Genomic DNA, 18,483 nt, shown 5'->3' with positions numbered 1-18,483 from the left:
TGGTGAGGACTCCAGACACTGGCACACCAAGGCACACCGCTTCCCAAAGACACTAAGTTAATCAGAGACAGAGAATCCATGAAGCTCCAGTTTGAAGTTCCATTTTAAAAATACCTTGCAGTGCTACTTCACTCAGTTTAGAAAACATGAAATGTTGGTTCCTGCTATTGCTTCACTAACATGTGTTTAAAAAAAAAAAAAGTTAACACTTCAGTTTTTAAAAAATGAGGTTCGGTTTGAGGTTCAGTAAATTAAGGTTCATACCTTGCTTTTTGGTTCAGGATTTGGCCTAAGTCCTTGTTTAGCTGTATTTAAAAATTAGCCTTAGTGTGAAAGAAGATAAAAGTCAGCTTTCCAAAAACCATTTTCCAGCTATAATTAATTGAAGATTTAGTATCACTTAACCAACATGGGAAATACCCACACTAAAATCAGGGCATTGTATTTCTGAAATGGAAACCTTTCACAAAGCCTGTGCAGGCAGAGGAGCTCGGCTCAGGAGCTCAGACACATCCCTGAGGTGGCACTGTGTCTTCAGGGGTGCTGCCCTCTTGCAGAGAGACAGACCCGGAGGCCATGGCCATTTTGGTGAGAAATACCAGAAGCGGCTTCAGTTCCCACCTATTGCTCCATATTTATAATCACACGAACCTGCTTCTCTTATTTGCTATTTTTAGAGCAACAAATTGTGCGATGCGAAATTAGTACCAGAGGAACAATGACTCAACAAAAAAATAGCAAGGAAACTATGAAAAATGGCACAACTGCTTAACTTGAATAGTTGAAGTCTTTAGGAGACTTCAGTAGTTGAAGTAACACAGAAAAATCCTCAAACATACCTACATGAAACTGGGTTTCTCAAAAACTAACCCACATTTATGGAAATAGAAGTTTGTCTTGCAGAAACGTCAGCTCATTTTGTAAGATGTATATGATATTTAAATTTGTGATGCTTGTGAATAAGGGGAATGGGACCTTAGGTCTGAGGAAAGGGGAGCATTCATTCAAATTGGAGGGTAGTTTGCATTTTTAAGGCTGCTATAAGGGCATGATCTTGGTGAGACATACTTAACCTGTTTTTGTATGTATTGTGTACCTTCTGTTCTAAGCCATTGTGTGTGTCTGCCTATCACTTTCTCCAAGATTCTCTCCAAATCTTGCTTAATTTCTCCAGATTGTGCCAACCTATTTACCACTCCTGATCTTTCACATTATGTCACCACTATGCGACTGGGGTATGTGGTTTGTGTTCTTAGGCTCAACAGATACCTACCATATGCCAAGCACTCTTCTGACAGCTAGGGATAGATCCATCAATGAGCAAAACAGACAAAACTCCATCTTTTTTCCTCTGCTGCTCACGTTCTACTGTTAAGCATTTGCATATTTCTCATACTCTTCAATACATTTATTATTTCTTTGTAATCAGTTTATTCTGACCCTTAGTAGATGACATATTTCATGGGTGTAGGGACAATGCCATCTATCTCCCTTGGGGTGTTCTTACATTCACGAAATGGGTTTTCACATGAGTCCTGTCAAATACTTAGTTCCTTACACAGAATATAAAGAGATTGAGTTTTTCAAAGCTAGGCTGACTGCTGCTTGGAATGAAAAGCATTTAGTTACTGAAGACAGAAAAAGGATTCTCTTTTCAACCCTTCATATTCTCAGAAGGAAAACTGAAACACCGAGTTAGTTTGTCCTCAACTCTGGTTAATTTCCCTTGCAAATAAAGCCCCCTTGGGCAGAAGCTTTGCCATGAGATATTACCTAGCTAGAATTTTTAAACTGGTTTTCATTGTATTTTATTACCTTCAATTAACAATAGTTTAAAACAACTTGTTTTCTACTTATAGCAGTAAAATAAATTTGTTCAAGTACAGCACTGAATGGATTTAAAGAAAAATAGTAAAATTTCAGGTGGTAAATATGATAAAAAGCATGGAAGTGAGAAATGGTTGACTAAAATTTAGGACTCTGCTTGAGAGTATAGCATTTTAGACCAGGCACAGTGGTTCATGGCTGTAATCCTAGCACTTTGAGAGTCTGAGGTTGGAGGATCACTTGAGCCCAGGAGTTCAAGATCAGCCTAGACAACATAAGGAGTCCCAGTCTCTACAAAACAAACAAACAAACAAACAAAACAACTAGCCGGGCATGGTGGTACACGCCTGTGATCTCAGCTCCTTGGAGGTCTGAGGTGGGAGGACAGCTCCAGTCCAGGAGGTTCAAGGCTTCGGTAAGCCTGGGCAACAGAGTGAGACCGTCTCGAGAAACAAAAACAAAACCAAAAAACCCAACCAAAAGCAGCATTACCCAGAACCTATCTACTTTAGAACCGTAGCATGCCCTGTCTGCTCCTGCTGCACCTGATACCAGAGGGAACTGCGCCAACTCCAAATTAAAAACATTATCAGTGATCAGAAACAAAAGTTCCATTATCAGAATCTTTCAAAGCTCAGTAATAGCTTAAACTCCTGGCTTCTTAAAGGATTAGTAACACTTTGATATCTATGTATATTTGGCTTCACAGAGGAGAACCAAATGACATTACCTTGAAAATCTAGGACTAAGGGACCTTGTGAATACAGAGGGAAACTATCCAAGGAACAGTCAAGAGCAGTTTTAATTGAGTGAGTAAAGTGATCTTGGTTTCTAATTCAACTGAGAAAACATGACTTTCTCTTTTTTTCTTTAAGAGGGGGCTAATGTTAACCAGACATGTTATCTGTAGTCCCCTGGGCTCTACACTGGGAAAGATGATCAAGAAATAGATAAGCCTGTTATTCTTCCAACTGATGGTTCCAATTAGCACCCATGCCCTAGTCATGTGAAACAAAGAGGGGTGAAACAAGGCCGGTATCTTGATTCCAGCTTTAATTCTCTATTTTCTCTGAGGGACTTTCAGCATCAGCCCTTTCTGAGGGATTATCTTACTAAGGTGTTGACTCTTATTGACTACAGAATTCAGCTCTTTCATGTAGTCACAAAGGGATCCTAGACCCTAAGAGAATGCCCATATTGTAATAAAGCTGTAACACACTGCCTGTAGCTAGCTTTATCACAAAGCCTTTAAAAAACTTGGATTTCACAAAATCATAGGCGACCTATAGGGCTATCTTTTCCAAGGAGACACATATATTCCCCCTTAGTGTTGACCCTATACAGACCAGGTAGGAGGTGACACAAGTTAATTTAAAATTCAGCCAGCCACAGTGGTGCCTGATATAGTCATTACTTGGTCTGTCTTTTGGTTTAAGTGCTTCAAGGAGTGTGGAACAGTCCTGCAGGAATAGGAGATCCTTTCCTTTTGATAAGGAGCTGGGGTTCTGAAATAACCAGCAGGTAAAGATTAGGCCATGGGAGATTCTGATGAGTCTGCTTTGGAGCCTCTAGACAGCAAGAGAATAGTATAATAGTATAATACAACTCAGGTTATACTGCAGAAAATGAAACATAATAGATGGAGAAGTCCATGCCTACCATAAACCTTTGAAACCTTTGCCTAGAGCAGGCCTTTCTTTTCTTTCATTTGCAAATTTCTTCTGAGCCACCTACTATGTCACTGACTCTGACTATGAACTCATATCACTATGAACTCGTGGGGTGGGGTAGGGGTAGGGGGTCAGTGGGGAGTGTCCAAACACACTAGGTCCTCATGAAATTTTTACGTTTGTACTTCTAAACGTCTTACATGGTCTAAACTATTCTCATCGATACCACTTCCCCTCCTCCTTCTGCCATTCATTTAACATACCCATATCCAATGGGTAATGACACTTGACTACCTATAAGATTAAATTGAAGGCTCGTTCTGTCTTTATCACTGTGAAATTTAAGAACAATAGCTTACATTTATTTACTAATTTATAGTGCATAGTCTAATTTCACACATAAATCTCATTTCCTTCCCAATAGCTTTGTGAAACTTGTTATTCTTTCATTAGTGTATCAGACACTTTAGAGGTGGAATGCAGGCATCTAATTTTCCAATGGTTTTTAATGTTGGTTGAGTATCAGAAATGCCTGTGGAGTTATATTTTGTTTTAAATAAGAGTACAGATGTGCTTGAACACTTAGAGAATCTATCGCACAGTTGTGGCATTCCAGCACCAAATTAAAATATGTGTGCCTGTGTTATTATACTAGATTTCTGGATAAAATATAGTTAGTTTGATTGAAGTGCAATTTTGTTAGTGTTCCAATAATATGATATTGAATTTTAAATATATCAGTGTATTTAGTAGATGACCAACTTTCAACTCACTTGGGCCCCTTACAGCCACTGCTGGCTTCATGGGCCTGCAGTCTGTGCACGGGCCCACATGCCTAGAAGAGCCTTGTGCTTGGTTTAATGCTCTGCTGTTGCTGTCTTGAAATTCTTAATGAATTTTGAAAACGAGGCCCGACATTTTTATTCTGCACCAGTTCTGCTTAAAGCCAAGGGCCTCTACTGTGGGGTTGCTTTAGCATGGTTGTCCTAATGGCTGAATGAAAAATGTAGTTGAAAAGGCTGCTTTTAAAATAAGCAATGAACAGATTGATGGTTGAGAGTTGGGCAGGTTGGGGAAGGTGCAGGGTGAGGCAGATTATGGAAAGTGTGAGCTGGCAGACTCAGCAGGCATGGAACAGAGGCCCTGGGATGGTGCTCTGCAGCCTTGGGCAGGGGTGAAGAGGAGAGGGCTTATGCTGTGGGGATGGCAAGAGGCAGCTACCAGCGGGGGATGCACTTGTGAGCTTTGAATGAACCTTTGCTGGGCTCCCTTTCCCTCTTTGTCTTCCCTCTCCAAGGCACTACTTACTTTCAGCTCCCAAAATATGGAGCTCAGAAGTGGACAATAGTGAGGAAAGACGTGGTAACTGAAAGAAGTCTAGGGTTCTCTGGGTGGAAAGACTCAGAGGAAACATTCAAACCTTGATAGAAAGGAGATGAAAAATCCATCCTTGCCTATTGTTGTAGCTACAGAGCCCCAAAAGCCCTTGGGCTGCAGATGTACCCCCCACAAATCTATTTATAGTCTATTTAAAAAATTAAGCTGAACTTAGTCATAACAGTATCTTCTTCAGATATGCTTATCTTCTCCATAGGTTTAGTTGACATATTTGAAATGTTTTAAGACTAAATGAGCCAGGTGCAGTGGCTCATGCCTGTAATCCCAGCACTTTGGGAGGCCTAGGTGGGTGGATTACCTGAGGTCAGGAGTTTGAGACCAGCCTGGCCAACATGGCAAAACCTCGTTTCTACTAAAAATACAAAAAATAGCTGGGCATGGTACTGCACGCTTGTAATCCCAGCTACTATGGAGGCTGAGGCAGGAGAATTACTTGAACCCGGGGGATGGATGTTGTAGTGAGCCGAGATTGCACCACTATACTCCAGCCTGGTGACACAGTAGGACTCCTCATAAATAAATAAATAAATAAGACTAAATGAAAATGTCACATTAAAATGACTATACATTTTTCTAATTCTGGAAACCCAATGTCCTCAGAGTTCTCTTTTAAAAACCTCAAGGCCAGGTGCAGTGGCTCACACCTATAATCCCAGCATTTTGGGAGGCCAAGGCAGGAGGATCACTTGAGCCCAGGAGTTCGAAACTAACCTGGGCAACATAGAAAGACTCTGTCTCTACAAAAAAATTAACAACAAAAAAAATTAGCTGGGTGTGGTGGTGCATACCTGTAGTCCCAGCTGCTTGGGAGGCTGAGGTGAGGGGATCACTTGAGCCTGGGAAGTCAAGGATGTAGTGAGCTAAGATCATGCCAGTGCACTCCAGCCTGGGCGACAGAGCAAAACCCAGTCTCTAAAATATATATAGATATGTATATATGAAATTAAAAACTAAAAAGATAAAAACTTCTTGATTCCTCTGACTGCTACCCATTAAGGAGAACAATTCCCTTTTAAAAGCTGGAAGTGGTGCTGACTTTTCTCTTTATGAAAAATATTTACCTTCTTTGCCAATATAACTAAAGGCTATAACTTTCCATAAATTCATCATAAAATTGTGTTTCATGACTCATCATTATCTAGCCTCTTTTGCCTTAAAGAAGGTTTTGGTATCTCTCCAGTGTCTCAAAATATGAACAGATGTTTGTTGCTTCTGTTCCCTTCTCCTCCCTACCTGTAATGATTAATGATTAATTGCTTCTGTTCCCTTCTCCTCCCTACCACAATGATTAAAAAGGTATTCTCTGAGAGTTTTCTCATCTCAGTGTGAACTTAGTCACACAGTATCTTCTTCAGATATGCTTATCGGTCAATTTTTCCATATTTATATTTTAAATTTTACTCTTAAAAAATGAAGTTCTTGCTCCATACCAAATGCTTTAACAGATTATTGTGTGTAATCCTTACGACCACCTTTATGAAGCTGGTATTATTAGTCCCATTTTCAGTTCATGAGACTCAAGTTTTTTGAGCTAATAACTTGCCTAAAGACATAGAACTCTGTTAAGTGTCTCTGGTTCAGCCTGTGCTGGTTCAGAGCTCACACTAGGGATGCAGCCTGGCTGTTGGAATTTGACTTCTAGCCCTGCCGTCTCCTGGCCAGACAACCTTGAGCAAGTTACTTAACATCTTTGTTCCTCAGGTTCCACATCTATAATGTAACAATACCTACTATGTAGGTTGGTTGTGAAGTTTAAATGAGGAGTTACATGGAAGACATTTAAAATAGTGTCCACCATAAATATTGCATAATAAATATCATTATTATTGTTTTCCAAATATTCTCCTAATGTTATGGCCCATCCTGCTGTATGTCACTGAACCCAAGTATTTCTGAATAACTCCATCAAGTGCTGACAGCCAGAACTGTCAATTCCTGCTTATCAGATGATAGCATACATAATTATTCAAGTCATGAACAGCAGAGGCAGACTAAGAAAACTTTGAAGACTAAGATAGTAAACAGATGTGAGAACCAAATGCAATATGTGATCCCTGATTGGATCCTGAACCAGAAACAATTTTTTTTTCTTTTGCCACAGAAGACATTTGTGGGTAAAAAATGAAGGTCTGTACATTGGTAATAGTATTGTATTAATGTTAACTTCTTGATTCATAATCACTTTCTGTGGTGACTGCAGATAATATCAGTGTTTTTAGGAAATATACACTGAAGTATTGAGATAAAGGGGAATTATATCTATAATATACTGTTAAATATTAATTATAAATAATTAAATTCATATGTACAGAAGGACAGACGAAAGGATGATTAACATGGTAAAATATTAACATTTGGCAAATATAGGTAAAGGGCTTGTGGAAAGTATTTTTTGAAACTTTTCTATAAGTCTGAAATTATTTCAAAATGGAATGATAAAAATACTAATCAGTAGAAAGAACAGAAAGAGTACTAGATTTGGACTTGGAAGAATTGAGTTTGATTCTAGCCACTATTTCCTGGTGCTCTTAGACAAATCGTTTAGACTCACTGAGCCTGTTTCCTAATCAAAAAACTGAAGATAATAAAACCCACCTCGTTGGATTGAGTGGGCATGTAAGTTTCTGGGTGGATTTATAAAGTTGTAGCACATTATACAAATCATCCTTTTTAAAAAAGGACATATGGCCCCATGTTCCCATTCTGAAACTACTAGCTCAGGATGGGCTCTGCTACAAATCAGCTACAGTAAAGCTTAAGGGATGAGTTTTCTCAGTTATGAACGCCAAGCAAGCAGAAGGGAAAAAACTCAGGTGACCTTGATGCTTCCTCTTAGAAATTCATTTTTGTGACTCCTAGAGAAGAAAAGATTTTAACAGGGAACATTCTATCCTTAAAAAAAAAAAAAAAGATTTCAAATAAAAGAAATTGTAGATATAATGACCAGTTCTCAAGATTGGTGATTTTCAATTTGGTTGTACATCACAATTACCCTATGGATCTTTAAAAAACCAAAAAGTAGATGCTTACACCCCTACCGTGGAGAGTCTGATTAATTAGGTCTTGGATAGCCATAGGTCCTAGACGTCCACATTTTCAAAGAGCTCCACAGACACTTCTGATGTCCACTGGGGTTGAAAACCACTGCTCTGGTATTGTCTATAAGGACTAAATAAGATCCTTTATGCGTAGTGCTCAATAAACATTAACCCTAATCTCATCTTTTCCTTTCTCTGTGCCTCAGAGGAATGACAAACTGAAATTAGAAATGCAGATCTTGTTGACAAATGATTTACAATAAAGTTTCTGGATGACAAAAAAAAAGAAAGAAAAGAAAAGAAAACCACTACCCTAGATAGTCAAAGTAGGTGCCTCAGATATCAGAGCCCAAATCAAGCCCATCTGATATCATTATATGTGATCTGGGGAAAGAATAAAATCCCCCACTTAATTTGGCATTTACTAGTATCCACAGTACTTTGGAGGCACTTAACATGGATAATGTGCCAAGGAGATGGGTAGGCCTCAAAAGATGAAGTGGGGAATATGGCCAGAAAAGCAGAGTAAACTTCAACAGGATTATCTTGGGTATCGATAAGGAAATAAATCAAAGCAGGCTTACAAGATGAGTTTTATAAACAATAAACAATGATTCAGAAAAGGGATCTTGCAGTATGTTCTGGTCATTCCCTGAATACTTGGGCCAAGCCTGCTGTCTGGGAGGCCATCAATGCTGAGATGCTGAATGTCCTCATAAAGGATGTTGTCAATTAAACCCAAGGAATTACAGTACTCTTTACAAGAAAAACAAACCACAGAATATTTTATTTCTTGGGAGTTCCTATTGCTATACTTCATACACATTTCAGTTAGAAAAGCTCTAAGACAAAAATAATAGAGTTAGAAAATAGAAACAAAAATTATTTAGAAGATGGAATGCCTTTTTTTTTTTTTTATAAGGACAGATGAGAAAAGTAAAAAAGCTCTTAGATTGGATAAAAGCTGAGAGAATACATAATCAGAATTCATGAGATAATGAAAGGAATAGCTGGGATGGACTTTGTCACTTAAAATTGGAAAGAAATTGTGAGAGCAAATGCTGAGGTAATTTAAGACTTAAGAGAAAATTACTTCATATATTGCTTCATTTAATGTTTCCTCTGAAATGTCGTTATTTCTATTCTGCAAGTGGATAAAATGAGTCTGAGAAAGGTAATTTCTCCTAAGTCACGAAGTTGGTAGGAGGAGAAGCTGGGGATTTGAACTCAGACCACCTGACTCCAGAGTCTGTGCCCAGAATCACTATACTCCGGGACCTCCCTTATACTTCAGATTTTCGAGAAGGCTAAGGAAAGCTCATACGGCATAGTAAGATTCAAGTTCAACTTTAAACTTTTGATTTACCTTTGAACTCAAGTTCAAATCAAGTAAAAGTCATTAAGAGCTCAGCTAACTTATCTTTCTATTCATCACTTCTGTATGCTCATAGACTTTGGACTGATTTTGAAATAGAAATGCTGGTCTTGCATATTTTCAGCTAAGCCAAAATAAGATAAGATGTGTTGTTTTCCTAGGAATTAATTTCTCCATTTCTAGTTTTCAAGTTTTAGTAAAACGATGCTTGATGACTTGCAGCAATAAATTCTTAACTGGTAATCAAAAAAGAATAAACTGTACTTCTGTTCATAAATAGAGGAAGGAAAAAGAAGCACCCGCAATTTGATAATTATAATAATTAATTATACTGCTTACAAAGGATGTAGAGACAGTATGGCAAAGTAGAAAAGCCCAGGGTTACTAGTTAGGAGAGTAATGCTGTGTACACTAAGCCATGCAATTTTAGGTGAGCCACTTTCCTTCTTTGGGCAACGCTTTCCTCAACGGTAAAACCAAGGTGTCAGATTAGAATTTCATTTCCTCAAAACCTAGAATCATGGAATGTTAGTGCAGGAAAGGGGTTTAGAGGAGGGCCGCTCAATCTTTGTCACCTTACGGTGCACCTGGAAAATGCTCATTCTCGCATGGCATCCTGGAGCCGGCACAGGAAGCAGTTAAGGATTGGAGCTGCTGCCTCCAGGTCTCGGAGGATCAATTATTCAGCTCATTTGTGGGGGAGTCCAAGCTTTGAGAATCACAAGTTCAGCCTCATAATTTTCCACATGGAGAAACTAACACCTAGAAACATTTTATGAATTTATAACAACCCACAAATTAAAGTACATGGTATCAATGTATTTTCAGTGGTTACACTATTATTTAATGAATCTATCCCAACCTGACCCCCTTCAGTCCATTTTCCACATGGTAACCGGAGAGATCTCTTAAAAACTATAAACCTGATTATGTCGATGCCCATTCCCCTCACGGGTTGCCTCCTGATGTTTTGAGGATAAAGATCCATATTCTTAAAATAGCCCACAAAGCCCTGCATGGCCCAATCTCTATTTCTCTAGTGTCATCTCAGGCTTTTTTTTTTTTTTTTTTGCATTTTATATTTCTTCTTTCCTTCCCTAAAACACACCAACCAATTTCCTGCATAAGGGCTTTAGCAAGCGCTATTTTCTCGGCCTGGAGTCATTTACCTTCTTCCCCAGCTGACACTCGTTTCAGGACTCAGTTCAAACGCCATTTGCTAAAGAAAACCTTTCTTAATCCCCCATCTACACCAGGTTCCCGAATACAACTCATCCTTTCTTTTACTACACAGCAATAATCAGAGTTTGTATGTGTCCATTTCTTTTTGTGATTATCTGATTAACGTCTGTCTTCCTCATTGGACTGTGAGCCCTGAATGGAATGTGTGTCTGAATGGGAGTTCTTGTTCATCACTGTCTCCTCAGTGCTTACCAGTTTCTGGTGTATAGGAAAAGTTCAGTGAAATGTTCAATGAATGAATTTGTGGTTTAGTTTTGGCTACAGAAGTCTTCCTGGCAACTTCCATTCATTGCACTGACAGTTCGTACATCACATTTCTTGTAGTACGAAACATGGGTATGGTAATGCCTTACTTCACTCTAATTAGTGAACAGTATGGGCATTTACTTAAGCTTTTCACTGCAAATATTCTTAACAATTTTTTTTTTATTATGGACAACTTTGAGATCTAATAAGCTATGGACAACTTCCCCCCCATCCCTTTGCAAAATGAATATATCCACAACATTTTGCAAACAATTTCAGCGAGTCAGTCCATGGACTAACCCTATGAATAAATTTGAAACTCCTAAATCTGGCATAAAATAATCATATGACTTAAGCCTTAGCTACCTTTCCATGCTCATCTGCAATTATCTAATGTCTTTTTAACCTCTGCTATATCAAATTCCATGTAGTTTTCCCTACATGGAATTAGGGATTGCTCCTCTGAACAGCTACTACACTCTAGCCTGGGCAACACAGTGAGACTACATCTCAGGAAACAAAGACAAAAACAAAAAACCAAGGTAAAGAGCTAAGAGAATGGATACATAATATCCCTCAAATAAGAAGACAAACTGGAATACCAGTAAATACAACTGAATACTTGCAATGTGTAATTATCCACACAGGCCATTACAAGAAAATATATTATACAACATACACACTATTTCTTCAGCCTGGAATACTATTCTATGTTTTGCTTTTTTAACCTATCCTCCAATACTTGGAGCTGACTTCATATCTAACAGGTGGCTCATCTGATTCTTGTGCTGAAACCCAATAAGGATCAACCTCCTAGCATTTACTTCCTGATAGGGGCTTTCATGAAACCCAGTAAGGATCAATCTCCTAGGTTTTACTTTCTGATGTCAAAATGACCTATTTTGATAACAATTTTTCCTGGAAAATGTTAAATTCTTTGAGAATGAGGAATGTGTCTTACTTAGCCACAGTGCCTAGAACAGTGAATGGCATCTGAGAAGGACCAAAATTATCAATGGTAGAAGAAGCCAGGCACTGTGGCGTGCACCTGCCATCCCAATTACTGGAGGCTGAGGCAGGAGGATTGCTTGAGCCCATGTGTTCCAGGCTGTAGTACTATGATTGCCCCTGTGGAATAGCTACTGCACTCTAGCCTGGGCAACATAGTGAGACTGCATCTCGGGAAACAAAGACAAAAACAAAAAACCAAGGTAAAGAGCTAAGAGAATGGATACATAATATCCCTCAAATGAGAAGACAAACTGGAATACCAGTAAATACAACTGAATACTTGCAATGTGTAATTATCCACAAAGGCCGTTAAGAGAATATACTATACAACAAAGTTAATTTTACCTCAGTAAATTGACTAAAAATTGCGTTAGCCTAAGGTATCAATGTCAGTATTGGTTTCTGTTACAGAAAATCATCATGTAAACACTAGAACAATGAATTCTTTATTAAAACAATCTGAAGGCAATACTCAGAAAATGTACCATTATGATGACTTTATGGAAAGATTCAAAGCTGTCCTGTGTGCTGCTATTGTATAATGTTTTATAATTCTCTCTGCCTTGTGAATAGTAAGCAACAGATCTTAGCTCTCAGATGGTGATTGTAGAGTAACCAACAAGTTAATGGGTAATGAGAAAAGTGGAGAACTTTGCACGGAAAGATATGTACACTGATATTCCAAGCAAAGAAATTATTTTTGCTGTTTTAAACTTGCGGTTTTTATTCATTGACTCAACAGATTAAGCTATTTCTAACTCTAAGGTTGGTACCAAAAGGGACCAGTATTTATCATTAGAAGAATTACCATTCATTACACAATGGAATATAAGCCTAATGCATAATGGACTTTCACAGTGTGATTGGGTAGAATCCAACGAGACGGCTAATTCACACAATTCTGTTTCACTTACTCTTCTCTCTTATGCCAGATTCATTTGTTGTCATAAGGCCAGTTACAGCAGCACAGTGGGAGGCGGGGTGGAGGTAGGGACAGAAGCGTTACCAGAAACTTCCATGGAAGCACAGTTTTTAAAACTACCCACCAAGAATCCATATGTAGCCTCATTCCAGCCCCTACTCTTGCTCAGACCATAGCAGTAATGACAGAATGGGAGATATCACTTATTGATAAGAGTAGATTATTCTGTAAGATGACAAAGTCAGTAAAAGCAGTAAATAAGAGTGTGCTTACAACAAAGACGGAATTCACAATGTATGTTGACCTGAATTTTAAAAAAGAAATAGAATTATGGAGGAAAATCAACTTTTATAACCCCTAGGAAAAAAACAGCATCCAGCACAATTGTGAGTGCACAGTGCATACCACAAGAGAGGTGGGCTACATGTGGTACAACATGAGAGTATAATGGGCCTGAAGAAGAAAGAAGTGGAGAGATACAGCATTTCATATTACTTTTATTGATTCAGAGGGTACATGTGTAGGTCTGTTACATGGATATATTGTGTGATGGTGAGGTTGGGCTTCTAGCATACCTGTAACCATAATAGTGAAGATTGTACTCAATAGGCAGTTTTTCAGTCTTCATCCTCTTCTCACTCTCCCCGCTTCTGGAGTCCCCAGTGTCTATTATTTCCCTATGTATGTCCATGTGTAATCATTGTTTGGCTCCCACTTACAAGTGAGAACACAGCATTTAATATTATTGGAGGGGGAAAAGGTCCCATACTACACATCTGTTTCAAATAATAAATACATTTGTGGTTTTTCAAAGAATAAGCCCTAATTTCCAAGGCAGACTTCCTAGTCCACAGCTATACCATGAGATGGAAATTTAGATGCTACAGTGATTTGGGTGATTTGCACAGGCATTCTGTATAAATTCAGCAAAAATGAATGTATTTATCAATAATTACAGATAAACTCACCAAGAGTACAGCCAAAGCCCTTTGGAGTATGACATAATTTTGCAATGAAATCAGGTGGTGTACCTAAGGGACAGACTGTAACATACACACTCTTTGAATCCCAGTGACCTCTTCCCAGGGGTTAAATCACAGTAGTCATATCAAATCCAAGAAATATCATCTTCAAATATATTTCAAAAGTCTCAAATGATTAAACCCCATGACCTTATAATAAATGTAAAATAAATACACAAGGATATCAGTTCTAGGTCTGCCTGTCTGCCTCACTCCTTCCCTTCCTTCCACAGTCGTTTTTCAATAATCAACTAAGTTACTGATAAACAGAGGCTAGGTTCTTGGGATACAAACGTAAGACATGGCCCCTGCCCTCAAGGAGTTCACACTAAGGGGAGAACTACAGAGAAACAAATAATTATTTTACAATACACCAAATATATTAACAGAAGTATGAAGTATGTACAAAGACACTGGGGACAAAGAGGAGAAAGTGCTTGTGATTTTGTTCCTCACATGACATATTATCATTAAAATGGGAGATGAGAATTATGTACTTGGTCATTCAACAAGTACTGACTATGCCCCTCTCATGGGTAAGCACAGTGAAATCACAGTGAGATCAAAATAACCCTTTGGAATTCCAGGGGCACGCGACCTTCCCTCATCCCCCTCAAGTACTCAGAGGCCTCCTGCTGCTGACAATGCAGCAGCCTGATAATTAAGAATTTTTTAAGGAATAAATAACTTATATTTTTAACCTAAAGCTGAGTTGGACAAGTTTGTGAATAAATATATTAGTTAATAAGGATAAAACATAGTAAATATCTAATCGTTCTAATTACTTTTGAGGGAGGCCAAATATTCTGACTCAATTTCCTGTTATATCTTCCCTCATGCTTAGTTTTTCTACTCTTACCCCCCATCCTATCATGAACTCTAGAGAAATAATACTTGTTACGTTTAAGATCATACGGAAAGGCAGTGAGGTTAGAGTGTAACTTCTGGACCCAGATTGCCTGGGTTCAAGTCTGTGTTCTGCTATGTTCTAGCTATGTGGCTCTGGGGAAGTCGGTTAACTCTTCTATGTTTCAGTTACTCATCTGTAAATGGAGTCATCAATTAATGCATATAAAACACTTAGATCAATGCTTGGCACATGGTCAGGATGCCCTATAAGCTAGTTCATATTCCTACCATATACACAAAAATAAAAAATCAATAAGCAAATGATAAGAAAGAGTTAATGCAAATAAATTTCATAGCAGAGCTATCTTTTAAACTTCATCAAGAGCATGACTGTATCAAATTCCTAACTATATCAAGTAAGCATTTGACCAATATGAGATTGAAAAATAACGACTATAGCAGTTTGGATTTCATCTATGCTTAAGAAAGAAAGTGTGACTTTGCTGTGGATAAGATACTTTCAAGATGTTGTCTTATTGTTATCTTTGTGGCTAAATTAGTGTTCAGATTAAAGGTGAGAAGGATATAGCGGTTGTTACAACATCGTTCACAATTATCTCACAGAAAATTGCTCACACAATATGAGCATCTACATGGTAGTGGAGGTATTTGATATTGAAGACAAAATTTCTTTCAAGTTTCTTTTATTATATTTTTGAGACAGAGTCTTGCTCTGTTGCCCAGGCTGGAGTGCAGTGTTTTGATCTCTGCTCACTGCAACCTCTGCCTCCTGGGTTTAAGTGACTCTCCTACCTCAGCCTCCTGAGTAACTGGGACTACAGATGCACACCACCACACCTGGCTAATTTTTGTATTTTTTGTAGAGTCAAGATTTTGCCATGTTGGCCAGATTGGTCTCAAACTCCTGACCTCAAGTGATCTACCTGCCTTGGACTTTCCAAGTGCTGGGATTACAGGTGTGAACCACTGCGCCCGGCCTAGTTTCTTTAAAAGCTTTCCATAACCTGGAAAATCTTCTCTATACATGTGCTGTTGAAAACATTGAACCTAATATTTTCCTGTTAGACTAGTCTTCTGTTTTCCTCTTGTGAAAACAGGAATGCCCGTAACTATCTAAAGGACAAAGAACAGTAGTAGGTTTAACAATTTTCACCCTAAAGCCAAAGTGGGAGTATCTGTAATATTTTATGAATGAAAAACAGGAAGAATTCGATTAGAGCAACGTTTTAGACTCCTTTCTAAGTCACCTCCTGGAATTTTTAATCAGTCACCTGAGAGTTACTTATTAACTCAAAAACTGCTTAGTCACTGACTGAAAAATGAGGCAGGGAGCAGACCAAAGTCAAGAGTTCAGGGTCAAACTGCAGAGAGCAAAGCACAATGAGTGGATTGGTTTCATCTTTCTCCTCAGTCTTCCATTGCCAGGAAAATGAAGGGACTAGACAGTGTTGGTGGTTCGTAATGTGAACACAATACCAGTTGTATTAGGTGAAGAGACACAAGTCACAGGTTAAAAAGGGCACTTTGTCTCCCTTACTTGATATGTGGATCAAAGCCATGTACCCATACATGTACCATCCTTGGCATCTTTCCTCAGTTTTCTCTTTCACAAGATGCCCATACACACAATATATTCTATACCAATGCTCTTCTGGAAGTTCTTTCAGCTTCAAGCTTATCAGAAATAAGAGCACTAGTGAGCATATCTATTTGTTAGTTTTAAGTAATATTTAACTGACTGGGTGCAGTGGCTGATTCCTGTAATCCTACTTTGGGAGGCTGAGGTGGGTGGATCACCTGAGGTCAGGAGTTTGAGACCGGCCAGCTAACATGGTGAAACCCCGTCTCTACTAAAAACACAAACAATAGCTGGGTGTGGTGGTGCACACCTGTAGTCCCAGCTACTCGGGAGGCCAAGGCAGGAGAATTGCTTGAACCCGGGAGGTGGAGGTTGCAGTGAGTCGAGATCCTGCCACTGCACTCCAGCCTCGGTGACACAGCGAGACTCTGTCTCAAAAATAATAATATTTAACTAAGAGAGGTTAATATTTTAGTTACACATTTCTCTCTACTGCTAGAGGATTATATTTGGTTATTACAGTATTTCCCCCTTATCCCTAGAGGATACATCCCAACCCCCCAGCAGATACCTGAAACCACATAGAGTACCAAACCCTACATACACTGTTTTTTCTTATACAAACATACCTATGATAAAGTTGAATTTATAAATTACGCACAGTTAAGGGATCAAAAACAGTAATAATAAAATAGAACAGTTATAACAATATGCTATAATTAAAATTATGTTGTGAATGTGGTCTTTCTCTTAAAACATCTTAAGTACTATATTCATCCTTCTTGTGATGAAGAAGGGACAAAGTAGAAGAGCATGAGATTGCATCATGCTACTCAGAATGGTGTGCCATTTAAAACTTATGAATTGCTTACTTCCAGAACATTCCATTAAATATTTTTGAACTACAGTTGATTGAGAGTAACTGGGACCAATGGAAAGCAAAACTGCGGATAAGGGGAGACTACTGTGATATTGACCTATTGAATTCCGACTATACAGTTCGGATATGAGCCAGTCTTTTAACATCTTTCTAGTTTATGACTTTGGGTCCCTTCATGATTCTTAATCACTTTCATTCAATTATAAAATACTTATTTTATTAGCTGGGCATGGTGGTGCATGCCTGTAGTCCCAGCTACTTGGGAGGCTGACAGAGGAGGACTGCCTGAGTACAGGAATTCAAGGCTGCATTGAGTTGTGATTGCACCACTGTACTCTAACCTGGGTGACAGAGCGAGACTCTGTCTCCAGTTTACAATTTGTATATATATTGTCTCTAATTTACTCTGTGTGTGTGTGTGTGTGTGTGTGTGTGTGTGTATTAAGCCCATAACAAATATTTTTGTGCTCTATAAGACGGCTGAAAAAAATATATTTAAGAGTCTAAGGGCAAGCTAGTCTATCTGGATACTTGTTATAAAAAAGATAAGGTATATTGTGAATACGTTGCAATTAATGGACAAATAGTTGCTAGTATCTCTCTGGATTTCAAGGGCCCTCACTAACCTAACCCCTTAATTTCTCCATTATGATAAAAGATCATATATTATTATATTATGATCTTTTAATATATTAATGTTACTGAAGATCATCATAGTAAAGGCCTACAAAATAGAGACAAGCATTGCTTAGTGGTGATGGAACAACATTTTGATTTTGTTTTTAATAAACAGTAGGCAAAGGGATATTTTGGTTGTCTAGAAAAAACATGGATTCTCACTTCCTTCCTATTAACCAGCTAGCTTTTGCCTCTCAAACTTCAGCTACAAAAGGGAATCATCCATGAGTTTAATTGTATTGCCAGGTGACAGACAAGAGGGGTCATATGATGAGAAGAGAGGCTGGAAAAGGGAAAAAAAAAAGAGGAGCAAGTTCAGATAGGCATGGTGCAGAGGCTAGCACCTGGGTACTGACCTTTGAATTTCTTGCAAGGCAATATAATTTGCTCTTCACACATAAAAGGCTACACTAAAAGAATAAAAGCCTTTTCCCCTCTATGTTCCTGTAAAACTTTATTTATGGACATTGAAATTTGCATATCACATACTTTTCATGTGTCACAAAATATTTTTCTACTTTTGATGTTTTTCAATGATTGAAACATGTGAAAGCCATTCTTAGCTCATGGGCCGCATAAAAACAGGCAGCAAGGGATTGGCCCTTAGACCAACGTTGGCTGACTGCTGGATGGCAGCATTAGAGCTTGGGTATGAGTCCCACCCCAGGGATTCCAGGAGAGGGGGCCCAGGCTGATGCCATCTCCACCCCCATTGCTCTAGGCAG

At 38.6% G+C, this 18,483-nt stretch overlaps 1 protein-coding gene across 2 annotated transcripts in view; it reads right to left on the bottom strand.

Annotated features, from left to right (window-relative positions):
* NME7 (NME/NM23 family member 7) overlaps positions 1–18,483 on the bottom strand; it is a 212,184-nt gene that overhangs the window by 364 nt on the left and 193,337 nt on the right. The window lies entirely within an intron of this gene.

The sequence above is a fragment of the Papio anubis genome, chromosome 1, assembly GCF_008728515.1.
Source record: "Papio anubis isolate 15944 chromosome 1, Panubis1.0, whole genome shotgun sequence".
Taxonomy (NCBI): Eukaryota; Metazoa; Chordata; class Mammalia; order Primates; family Cercopithecidae; genus Papio; species Papio anubis.
Note: the sequence above shows the minus strand (reverse complement) of the source record. Positions and strands in the feature narration are given on the sequence as shown.